This window comes from Lathyrus oleraceus, chromosome 5 (assembly GCF_024323335.1).
Source record: "Lathyrus oleraceus cultivar Zhongwan6 chromosome 5, CAAS_Psat_ZW6_1.0, whole genome shotgun sequence".
Taxonomy (NCBI): Eukaryota; Viridiplantae; Streptophyta; class Magnoliopsida; order Fabales; family Fabaceae; genus Lathyrus; species Lathyrus oleraceus.
This window is the reverse complement of record NC_066583.1, coordinates 262,002,190-262,015,055: the sequence shown is the minus strand read 5'-3', so window position 1 is coordinate 262,015,055 and position 12,866 is coordinate 262,002,190. Positions and strand designations below refer to the sequence as shown.

Here is a 12,866-nt window from a genome sequence, read left to right as displayed (position 1 = left end):
TTAACATAGCTGTTTTGCTTGGCGGAAAATATCGGGCAAGAAAAACTTTCTTCAACTCGTTCCATGTGGTGACTGAGTTGGAAGGAAGAGATTGAAGCCATCTTCTAGCGCTATCTCTTAATGAGAAAGGAAAAAGACGAAGTCGAATTGCCTCTGAAGTGACACCATTAGCTTTAACAGTATCAGCGTATTGGACAAATACGGATAAATGAAGGTTTGGATCTTCGGTAAGATTTCCAGAGAATTGGTTCTGTTGCACAGCCTGCAACAACGAAGGTTTAAGTTCAAAGTTGTTTGCTTCGATTGCGGGCGGAGCAATACTTGAATGCGGTTCATCTTGCGATGGAGCGGCGTAATCTCTAAGAGCACGAGCTGGTTCTGCCATCTCGGTTAAGGAAGGAAAATCTTTGAGATCAGGAAGGTCTATAGGAGGGAGATTGTTTTCAGCACGATATTCCCGAATTCGTCGTAAGACTCGGAGATATAGTTCGATATCGTTGATTCGTAAATAGAGCGGTTCGCCTTGAGAGCGAGTGCGTGGCATACAAATCAACGAAAGAAAGAAAATAGAAGGAAAAGAAACCTTAGTCTCTACAGCGTAACAGAAGAGTTACGATATCGATTGAATAAAAGTCCCCGGCAACGGCGCCAAAAACTTGATCGCTCAACTGGGTGAGTCGAGAATGGGATACAAACTGCAAGTGCACAGTTCTATCGCGTAGTTTTAAAAGATATCGATCCCACAGGGACTTATGAATCGATATACCGTTATCTAAGGTTACTACGTAAATCTAAGGTGAAAATGTTTGATTGTTTGGGAAAAAACTAAGAGCTAAACTAATATCTAGATTAAATATTAATAAAACGGATATCGGTATGTAGTTCGTCAAAACTAGGGAATCAAGTCTTTGTCGGTTTCTTGATTTTAAAATGAATCGTTTCGGTTAACTTTATTGGTTAAAGGTCCTATCTCAAACTCTCGCTCTGTTGAATAAACCATGATTTTATATTAATGTTGCTGTCACTTATAATTAAGTCAAAAACCATATTTTGAAAGCAATAAAGTTGCAGAAACTCTTTTTAAGAAAATACTGACCGTTTTAAACACCCTTATCTCAAACTCTCGCTCTGTTGACTTAGGTTATATAATTAAATCCAAATGCTTAACTCTCGTCCTCACATTCAATCTTTAAAAATACTTTTTGGAAAAGGTCAGAATTTAATTAACTCTAAAACTTGCTCTCGCCCTGATCTAGAATTAATGCCTAACTTACATTGTCCAGTTAAAATCTCAAACTCTCGCTCTATTGATTTTAACTTCTTTATTTAACTTCTTTAAGTTGAGACCGTAAAAAGATTGATTTTGATTTTAAGTTTAGATAGACCGACTCAGTCTTGATCCCTTATTCTGCTTACTTTACATACCGATACCTAGGCAAATTAGCCAGACATGCTAAATAAATAAGAATTTATATCATGCATAAACAGACTCATTCCAGGCAGATAATATAGATAAATAATAAAACAAAATATTAAATAATGATTAAAGAACCTGAATGCGTAATACAATAGTCTTGAACACTCCACCACAAGCCGGTAGGATTTGTTCTTGGATTCTTCAATTAAACAGTAAATTAAATCAAGGAAATAAAACTGGAATATAACGTAAGGTTAAATCCAGTATAAAGTTGCACAATAGTTTCCGGTGTAGAAACTATTATGCGAAAAATATCTAAAAGCTAAAACGGGAAAGGTAAATTTGCAAGGGAAAAAGAATGTAAAGCTTGCAAAAGAAATAAATAAAATAAACAATGTTAAGTGCTGGAAAAGAAAAAAAAATAAGCAAAAGCGTGAAAAGAAAATTGGCAGAGCTTCGGCAATATGAGCGTGGAAAAACCGGAGCGACTTTTAGGTTTTTGAGATGGCTATTTATAATAGTGTTGGTAACTGCTTTCCGTTTCTCCCATTCTTCAACGTGGCTACATGCACGGCGTGGATATAGGAGACCAACTTCTCAACGTTCTTCTTCAAGTCTTTCTGAGGGCGTTACTTGCGCCAAAAAGGTAGTGGAATTGTGTGACGCTCGTCACACTATGTGTGACGTCCGTCACAAGGCTGTTTTGCGTGACGCTCGTCACGCACCCTGTGACGTCCGTCACAGGCACAGCGTTGGTGACTTGTGCGCTTTGGGTTGGGCTTTGGCATTTGGTCCCTTTTCTCTCCTTTTTGCACCTCCTTTTCTTCCATTTTCACTTGTTCTTCAAAATAGACTACCTGCGACAATTAGGAAGAAAATACCACGTAATATCTCATAAAATGCAGTAAACCGAAATAAATAGTCATAGAATTTAATGGAATTAAGTCCTAAAATATGATATAATTTCGTGTTATCAAGGCTCGCTTGGTGGCTAAAGGCTTTACTTATACCTATGATATAGATTACTCAGAGACATTTACTCCTATCGCAAAATTGAACACAATCATAATTCTTTTGTCTCTTGCTGTTAACATGGATTGGCCTTTGCATTAGTTAGATGTTAAGAATGTATTTCTTAATGGCGATCTAGAAGAAGAAGTATATATGGACACTCCTCCTGGCTTTGGAAACAAATTTGGATCAAATGTGTTCAAACTAAATAAGTATTTGTATGTATTAAAGAAGTCCCTTAGAGCTTGGTTTAAATAATTAACTCAGCCCATGAAGAAACAAGGGTACATCCAAGGACAAGCTGACAACACCTTGTTCACAAAGTTCTCCCACGATGGGAAAGTTGTTGTCCTAATTGTTTATGTTGATGATATTATCCTTACTAGAGACAATACAGTGGAAATGGCAAGAGTAAAAGAGAAATTGGCAGTAGACTTTGAAATCAATGACCTGAGATTCATGAGATATTTTCTAGGTATGGAGGTTGCTCGGTCAAAGAATGGTATTATGGTTTCACAGCAGAAATACATTCTAGACTTGTTGAAAGAAACAGGAATAAGTGGATGTCGTCCTGTAGATACCCCTATGGATTCTAATGCTAAAATTTTGGAAGAAGGTAATGTTTCTATTGATACTGGGAGATATCTTAGATTGGTTGGGAAACTGATTTATTTGTCACACACACGACCTGATATTGATTTCTCAGTTAGTGTAATGAGTCAGTTTATGCATTCTACTTTTAAGGAACATCTTGAGGAAATCTATAGGATACTGAGGTATTTGAAGATAAATCCTAGAAAAGGATTATTTTTTAAGAAGACTCGTGAAAGAAATGTGTCTATCTTCACCGATGTCAATTGGGTAGGTTCAATCACAAATAAAGGATCAACCTCTAGATATTATACCTATGTTTGGGGTAATCTTGTTATATGGAGGAGTTATAGCAAGGAGTAGTGTAGAGGCCGAGTTTAGATCTATGTCTCAAGGTATTTGTGAAGGATTATGGATCCTTAGAGTCTTAGAAGAACTTAAGATGAAAATTGAGTTTCCATTAAAATCTATGTCTCAAGGTATTTACGATGATCTTGTTCAACATTAGTTGCAATGCAATTGTGAGGTCGGTCTATTGAAGCTATCTCCCAAGAGTTGTTTTTCTTTTTGTAAGACGCATCCAACCAAAACTTACAAATTATGTTACGATATTCGATGACATACCTTATTGAATCAATGTGTTTCACTGTAAAATCAGCAGAGTTGTTCACATGGAATTTTTTGATAGCTCGCACACATTCTTCTTTAGTGTGGAACATGTCTCCCACCTTCGATGCATACTCAAGACTATGATGATTTGTCTGATAACAGGCCATCTCCTATAGTTGGTAGTGATGTTTCTGCCCCCTCAGATGCTCAAACACCAGTGGTGAATCATCAACGTGGATTAGGGTCATGGGTTCGGGTAGCTAGGGGATATGGGACCGGAGGTCGGTTAGGTGATCCCGGTCATCAACATTAGGCTTTTTTGTGTAAACGGGAATTTATATTAATATGAATTGGTCCTATTTCGAAATTATGTATCACATAGACTATTTAACAAAAAAAATTGCAAAATACACTGAGGTGTCAATCCAATTGGCGCCTCCTTACAATTGATACACATAGGCGCCAATTGAATTGGATGCACCATGTGCCCTGGCCAATCCAATTGGCGTCTGCACTCTATTTTTAAGAGGAGGCACCAATCCAATTGGCGCTTCCTCTTAAAAGTGGGGTAGTTTGGGAATTTTTTTAAAAACAGGGTTATTTTGGGATTTTTTTGAAAAACTCGATTATTTTCGTAAAAATTTCTAACAACACCCTATCTTTGAATCAAATAAATTTGTCACGCTTAACTAAACAGTGAATAAAGGTGGCATTACTGCAAATATTTAGTCACGATAGAAATGCAATCTAACTAAAACAATTTAGAATGTAGTATTGAATTTAAGCAACAGTTTTAGAATTCTAAAATAACAATGGAAAATGGTTTACCCTAGCTAAAATATCCGTGCATAATTTTCCAAATTTTTTATCTTTTTATTTAATCATATATTAAAAATAACATAAACAAAAGTTATAGAATATACAAATAGCAGTTAATAACAAGTACACAAAAAATACCAAATCAACCTTGACTACATACCAGAAAAGAAAACAAATAGAAAAACAAAAATAACTAAACCACACTATCCTGAATCTTCAAACAAACAAATCTCTGAAAGAGCAAGTTAAAAGAAGGTAGGCATAATCATCTACACAAAAGAAAAACGAGGGCAGTTAACTAGACCAAGCACACCCTAATTTCCAAATCACTTAAGCGGGGCCCGCATCCAACTAACAAAAGAAATTGCAAAACCCGAAATATGCACATTAACCTACTTCTAAGTCAAACTAATAACCGAAGATATCTAGTGATTAACCATTAAGCTTTTCTGACCAAAAATTAATTTTATTTTGCATTTTCCAAATTAACTAGACCATAGAATGTCCAATCGAGATCAAGCCAAAAGACGCCTGTTTGCCATGACTAAAACTCTAGAACAACTCAAACATCCTAAATCCAGTGTGGAAGAGGCATCGGCCACCATACCCACTTAAAAACTATATACCAGATGACATAAACAACCTCGCACAAAATAAAAAGATGATCCACCAACTCCACATGCCCAACACACACATCACACTCCCCTTTACTACACCCCGACACAATTTGATGACTTAGAAGATTCAGCCCAGTTAATAGCCTATTTTGAATCAGCTACCAAGAGAACACCATAACTTATGAAGGCGCCCAACTCATCCAAATCCTAGACAATCCTAACACTACCCTTTCACACATACTGTCCCTGACCCTAGACAAAGTTAAAGGGTTATCATAAGAAGAACCGACCGAAAATCCCTTATTCAAGTCTCCGGCTTCCAATGTCTTCATGTTCGCTACTAATAACCCCTTGAATAAATGCAAGTAAGTCCTCAAAAATCTACTCCTCCAAGATAAGAAGAATCCGCCTCCACCCAAAATTCCAAATCCAAACATCACCTTCCCAAGCATCAAGAAACCTGCAACTTAAGAGTTCTGCTCCGAGATAAGAAAATTCCTCTAAAGAGAAACACAAAAATGGGTAGTCCCCACCTACATATCATGTCAGAACCTTGCCTTATGGCCATACCTAACTACCCTCACACTAGAGGGGGCAAACCAGTCAACCTCCTAATCCAGTGAAGACCCAAGAAGAGAAACACCTCTGCAAAGATGACTTTCCTTACCTCTCAAAGGGGATCCAAATATATGAGGCCCATATTATGCCTAGCTAATGTCTCTAAAGGGCGATGGAAAATCCAAAAGAATCATCTACATCCCCTTAATTATTAAGGAAATAATAACAAGTCTAAGATCCTTCACCCCTAACCATACTTCCTTTTTAGGTTTTCACACATTTTCCTGTTGGATGAGGATACGAGAATGCAATCGTCTAAAGATAGAAGGGGTAAATAAACCTTCCAAAAAAACTTGACTGATATGAAAATTAGTTCAGTTTGAAAAACTTATCAGAGTTTAAAAATGATTTGCATAGTATAAGAAAAGTGCATATAAAATTGATTATGCTTATCAGATGGTATATATATAAAACACCTTAATCAGTATACAATATGACAAATTTGACCAAACAGCTAAACCAAAATTAATCAAGCAATGTATTTGATTAAGAGCAATTTACACGAGAAGTGCAAAGAAAAATACAAAATCAATACAATCAGAATTTTTATACCATAAAATTCATATATATATATATATATATATATATATATATATATATATATATATATATATATATATATATATATATATATATATATATAGAGAGAGAGAGAGAGAGAGAGAGAGAGAGAGAGAGAGAGTACGTTAGATTTATAATGGTTTGGCTATCGTCCTCGCTAAGCCTACTCCAGTTTCCCAGGATTTCCTATTGAACATTTTGATATTCCACTATAGTTTTAGACAAATTACAAGATGTTTTATACAATCACAATCCAAATAATGTTTAAAATATAAAATCTTCGATATAGACCTTGGTTGACTTGTACAGAGTTTCCAGAACTGAATCCTACAAAATCTTTACTCAAAGTTTTATTGAATATTCCAGCCTAAAAAATTCTACTCCATAGTCTCAGTTATATAGCGATACTTCCTCGATCCTACCGGTATCTTTAGCATTGGTCTATCCATAGATTGAGAAGAACTCTCACTTTGTTCGCACGCTTCTACACATCACTACCAAAGTAATTCTGGAGATAAGAACTTCCTTCTTTTTCACTGGACGTGTCAAAACCAGCAACAACCAGATACACCTTGCAAACCTCGAAAACTTCAAAAAATATTTAAAGAAACATTAAACACAATAACAAAATCTCCTCAACAATCTCACATCTCAAAAGATGATATTTAGATCACAAGGAAATGGAAACATAATGAGCTAGAAGATGAAATAAATCATTTGCAAGAACACTCAAAACAAATTCAAAAATCCATTTTGAAAATGAGAGAACAAATATGGTGTGAAATTTTAAATCAGTAGTGAAGGGTATGTTTTCCAACATTGTGAAGCTTTTAAGTGAAAAATATTTTTGATGTACTAGATATCTAGCACAAAAATTGAGTGAAAATGGTGTATGATTCGATTCATGCAAAAAGTGTGACTTGAGTCAAAAGATCAAGCAATTTGAATCAAGAGCCAAGAACATATGAGAACCCATTTGTGTGATCTGAGTCATGAGGATATATGATTCGAATCAGAGTCACGTAAGTAAAACCCATGAAAATGTAGTCTTGTCTAATTCCAATAATGAAATTTATGATTCAAATCAAACAGTTGTGAGTCGAATCATGAATTTTGTGATTCAAATCATGGCAACATTATTCGAGTAATATGTATAACTTAAAATTCAGGCAACAGGCAAATTCCAAAAGGAGTCGTATCGCATTAAGACGAGCTACGAGAGCATAAATATCCTCATAGTCAATTCCTTCAACCTGACTATAACCTTTTTCTACTAGCCTAGATTTATTTCTAGGAATTACGCAATTTTCATCCAATTTGTTAAAGCTCATCTAGTGCCAATGAAAATTTTATATTTAAGACGTGGAGCAAGGTTTCAAACGTCATTTCACTTAAATTGATTGAGCCCTTCTTGCATAGCAAGAAGTCATCCCTCTTCAAGTAAAGCATAAAATATAACTTTAGGTTTAGTTTGGAATATGAAAGCAGAATACTTACAAAAATTGTTAACCTGCAATCTTGTACTTACACCTTTCCTGATATTGCCAAGTATCTAATCCCACAAATGATCTTTTCACAACAATCCAATCGGAAGGTAGCTGATTTGAGGTCACTTGTTTATCTTTCTGTTGTTTTTTTCCCTATTTATCTTTAATAATATATTCTTCTATTAGAGGTAGATCCTCCTTGGGGATGTCGTCGATGACCAATATTTCTGTTATCACATCTAAAACACTAGAAGAACTATTTTTGAGATCTGGTCTCATCAAAAGCTACATGTATAAACTCTTCTATAGATGACGTTTTATGGTTGTAAACTCTATATGCTTTACTCGAAGACGAGTATCTTAGAAAATACCTTCATCAAACTTTGCATCAAATTTTCCAAGATTTTCATTTTAGTTATTTAAAATAAAGCATTTGCCACTAAAACACAAAAATAAAAAATGTTAAATTTCTTGTCCTTTAGTAGTTTATAGGGTGTCTTCTCTAGGATTGGTCGAATGACCACCATATTTTATTTTGATTGTTATTACAAATTAATTTTAATTTTTTATTAAATATGTTTGAATAATATGTAAATTTGATTTTAGAGGGTGTGGATTTTATTTAATATTGATTCTCAAAATGTATGAAGTCTTGTTAATATTAAAAAAGAATAAAATAATGTAGTAATAAGTATTTAATGTGTAAGTTTTATACATCTATCGCATAATGGCTTAGTTGGTGAACCAATGCGTCCAACTACTAATGAGTCATTTGGTTTCAGTGGTGGCAAATTTTTGGAATTTTCTCTTAATTCTTGTAATTTTAATAATTGTATAAGAGTAGATTAATTAAGAAAAATAAAATAAATTATGGAATTTAAAATAATTAAAAATTTAAAAATAAAGTCTTGTCAACTAAGGTGAGATGAAGAAAAAGAAAAAGAAAAGTTAAATCAACACATCACATAAACATTTTTGCCTAGTAGTTAAGAGAAAAGTTAAATCAACATATCACATAAACTATATCATTCATTCTTTTATATATATATATATTTATCTATTCATTCTTTTATTCTTTTGTATATAAAAAAATCACCACTTGTGCTCTCAAAACCGAGTCTTGATCTTTCAATTTCGTAAACTTTGTGAAAATGCAAAAAATCCACAACTTTCAAGGCACGATTTTGAGAGCACAAGTGGTAATTTTTAGAGCATTTGAAGTCATTGGAGGTCATTACTTCAAGGGATTTTACATGTTATTTTTATTTATCAATTGTGATAAATTTAATTGCATTATAAGTAGTTAATCTCCTCTAGGTTAGGTTGTGTTCTGGTGAACTTATTTCGATATTGTTGGATCCTATGTTGATTTTACCATTGTATGAACCTTTGATCTATAATGTCATTCAATATCTTCTTGTCCGTAATTTTTTTTATAAGATACTCTTTTAATCTGATTTTGAGCATATAGGAAATACTGACCATTAGCCTATTGTGTTGGACCTAGGATGATGTCGATAACATAACATGAGTCATCTATGGATGGTGCTTTTAAGAATTTTGATAATATAAATTCTACTTTTTCATCACATACCTCAAAATTCATTTTTCCTCTCTTGACATCTATTATATCCCCAACTGTTGATAAGAAGGGTGTACCTAAAAGGATAGGGATTTCGTCGTCTTCTTTAATGTCCATGACAACAAAATCTATAGGAATATAGAGTTCGCCAATCCTAACTGAGATGTCTTCTAAAATGCCTATTGGATACTTAATGGATCTATCGGCTAATTGAAGGGACATTTTAGTCGGTTGCATTTCTCCTAGGTTTAACCTATTACAAACGGCTAAAGACACTAAGCTCATGCTGGCTCCTAAGTCCAAGAGTGCTTTATCGATAACATGATTTCCTAAAACACAAGGTATAGAAAAACTTCCTGGGTGTTTCTCCTTTTTAACAAGTTTATTTTTAGCAATAGAATTGCATTCTAAGGGTTTATGATCACCCAGTTTTTGTTTGTTGGTTAGGATGTCCTTAAGGAATTTGGCGTAAGATGGTATTTGGGTGATCGCTTTGGTGATTGGAATCTCGACATGGAGTTTCTCAATCACTTTTACAAAAAATTTATATTGGTTGTCTAATTTGGTTTGCTTAAGTCTTTGTGGAAATGGGATGGGTGGTTTATAAGGAAGGGGTGGTACGTAAACTTTAGTATCTTTCTCTCCTTCCTTATCTTTAACTTCTTCCTCTTTTTGTTTCTCAGGTTCTATTGGTTCCTCTACTTGTTTCTCGGGTGTTGTCACAATATTTTTCTTGGGGGTTCTGGTTTATTCAACCTAGTGTTTACAGGTTCATCGTAAGTAGTTCCACTCCGTAGGGCAATTGCGTTAGCATACCCCTTGGGGTTAGGTTGAGGTTGTCCAGGAAATTGTCCTCTTGGTGTAGTTTGAGTAGCTTGTTGCTGTGCCACTTGAGATATATGGGTTTCAAGCATTTTGTTGTGGATAATTAAAGAATCAAGTTTGGTGCCCAATTGTGTAATTAGTCCATTTATATGAATATTTTGGTTCATGAATTCCTTATTTTGCTGATTCTGGGCTGTGATGAAGCTCTCCACCATTTTCTCAAAGTTTGACTTTGGGGAAGTAGCTTGCATTGGTTGGTTTGGTCTTTGGGTTTGGAAACCAGACGGTCTTTTAGGTGTAGAATTCTGGGTGGGATTATTATTCTTATAGGAAAAGTTTGGGTGATTCCTCCATCCAGGATTATACGTGTTAGAATAGGGTTTACCTTGGGCAAAATTGACCTGATCTGAGTTTGTGCCAGCTAAAATATTACATTCAACTATCGCGTGTCCTTGGGTTCCATAGATCTCGCATCCGGGTTGGATTGCGGATGCGATAGTTGTAGGGTTAATCGTTAAACTTTCTACTTTTTGGGCTATAACGTCCATTTTGGCACTCATATGGTCAAGGCAACTGACTTCGTAAATACTTCCTTTGGTCTCTTTCCTCTCTACCGATGCTCATTCTGTTCCCCATTGGTAATGGTTTTGTGTCATATCTTCAATGAGAACGTAAGCTTCAGGGTATGGTTTGTTCATCAGAGCACCACCTGCGGCAGCGTCAATGGTCATTTTGGTATTGTAGATGAGTTCTCTATAAAAGGTATAAATAATAAGCCATTGCTCTAACCCATGGTGTGGACAGGCTCTTAGAAGTTCTTTGTAACTTTCCCAAGCTTCGAAAAGTGATTCACCCTCTTGTTGCGTGAATCAGGTTATTTGGTTTCGTAGGACAACAATTTTACTCGGTGGAAAGTATCTAGCAAGGAGTACTTTCTTTAGGTCATTCCAAGTGGTTATAGAGTTTGCTGGAAAGGAATCTAGCCATGATCGGGCTCTACCTCTGAGGGAAAAGGGAAATAGTCTTAGACGTGTCGCCTCAGGAGAAGCACCATTGGCTTTTAAGGTATCCGCTAATTGAATAAAGACTTTTAGGTGTTGGTTCGGGTTTTCCATAGGAAGACCGTCGAACTGGTTTTGTTGCACTAATTGTAATAGAGAGGGTTTTAGTTCAAAGTTATGAGCTGGTATGGCGGGGTTTACTATACTAGAGTGGGGCTCTACGTTAGATGGTAGGGCGAAATCCTTAAGTGGTCTTTCATTTTGTTCTTCAGCCATTGCTCTTTTAAGTCTTCAAATTAAAAGACGAGCTCGGGCGTATCTTTCGGGTTCCTCTACTGGAGTTCTTCGCATTGACCGGCAAAAAGGAATGCCTTAGTCTAGACGGTGTAACAACAGGGTACGAAATTTGACGTAATTGGTCCCCGACAACGGTGCCAAAAACTTGATGGATTATATCCGCAAGTATACGGAGTATGTCCAAGTAATATAAAAGATTATCAATCCCACAGAGGCCAATGCAAATCTATCGATTACTATTGTTACGTTGTATATCTAAGGCTAATCGAAAGAGAGTGTAATGCATACAAGAAATAATAACAAAGATTGAATTCAGAGAAATAATACTGGAATGTGATTCACTTCGATCTAACAATACTCTTATTGTCTAGTAGTAACACTTACGAGGCAAACAAATTTTCTCGAAATAAAAGTTAATTAAACAAGAACTGTCGCGTTAGCATAATCAGAACCGAGTTTTACTCTCTATTTTATACCTTCTATTTGTCACATATGGCCGTCACTTACCGCATTAAAGTAGTAAACTCATTTTTTAAGGAAATAAACTCTTATCTCAATTGAAAAGTGATTTTGATTTGAAAGTTTAACTTAAAAGGGTTTCGGGCTTTCGCTAGGATAACCGGATCCTAAATCTATAAACGCGTCCAAAAATAGTTTTACAATCGCCTTCTAATAATATCAAATTCTCCTAATTAATTAATAAATTTCTTTCACTGTTTTTATCAATTAAAAACTAACCAACTTTTTTCTAAAGTGTCAGACGACTTTCGATCTTACCCGACCTAATCACGACTATTACGTAAACAGAAACAGGGTCCCATTTACGTAATAGCCGATCAATTTAAGTTCAAAAAAAAAATTTTAAATCAAAATCAGCCCCTAAAGTATTTCGACAGAAACAACATATGGAGTACCGTCGAAACGACGGTCCTCATATCCTAACACAATAAATTTAGTTGGACATGACTATGGTAAACATTGCATATAATTTATTTGCAGATTAAGTCATTTAGGGATTAAAAACATGATAAGTGTGTGATTGGTTTCCAAAAGAACGAAAGTGTCACTCTTAAGTTCGGTTCGAAGACAAATCTTTTTGCGGTAAAAGAATTTTAAACAAGTAAATTGTGCGATAAAATAAACAAAGTAAAGCAGAGCAATAATGTAAATAAATTTAAAGTTGGACAAGAAAATAAAGAATGTAAAGCGGTGCGGGATTTTAAATAAAGTAAAGGCAGTGCGATATATAAGAAATTGCGAATTGAAATAAAACCCTGCTCTAAATCGGAGACTTGAATCTAGTACAATGCCGAAAAGTAAATCTGAGTTGAAGATAAATTTGACAGGAAAATAAACTTCTATGATACGGTGCTCCAATCTTGATTATAAAAATAGTGCGATAACCTCTCGATATGACAAATTATCGCTTTA

At 35.0% G+C, this 12,866-nt stretch overlaps 1 non-coding gene across 1 annotated transcript; it reads left to right on the top strand.

Moving 5' to 3' along the window:
• The first annotated feature begins 10,923 nt into the window (after positions 1-10,923).
• On the top strand, positions 10,924-11,030 carry LOC127089602 (small nucleolar RNA R71). Its single transcript, XR_007791177.1, has one exon. It is a non-coding gene; the product is annotated as a small nucleolar RNA R71 (small nucleolar RNA).
• Positions 11,031-12,866: the final 1,836 nt, after the last annotated feature.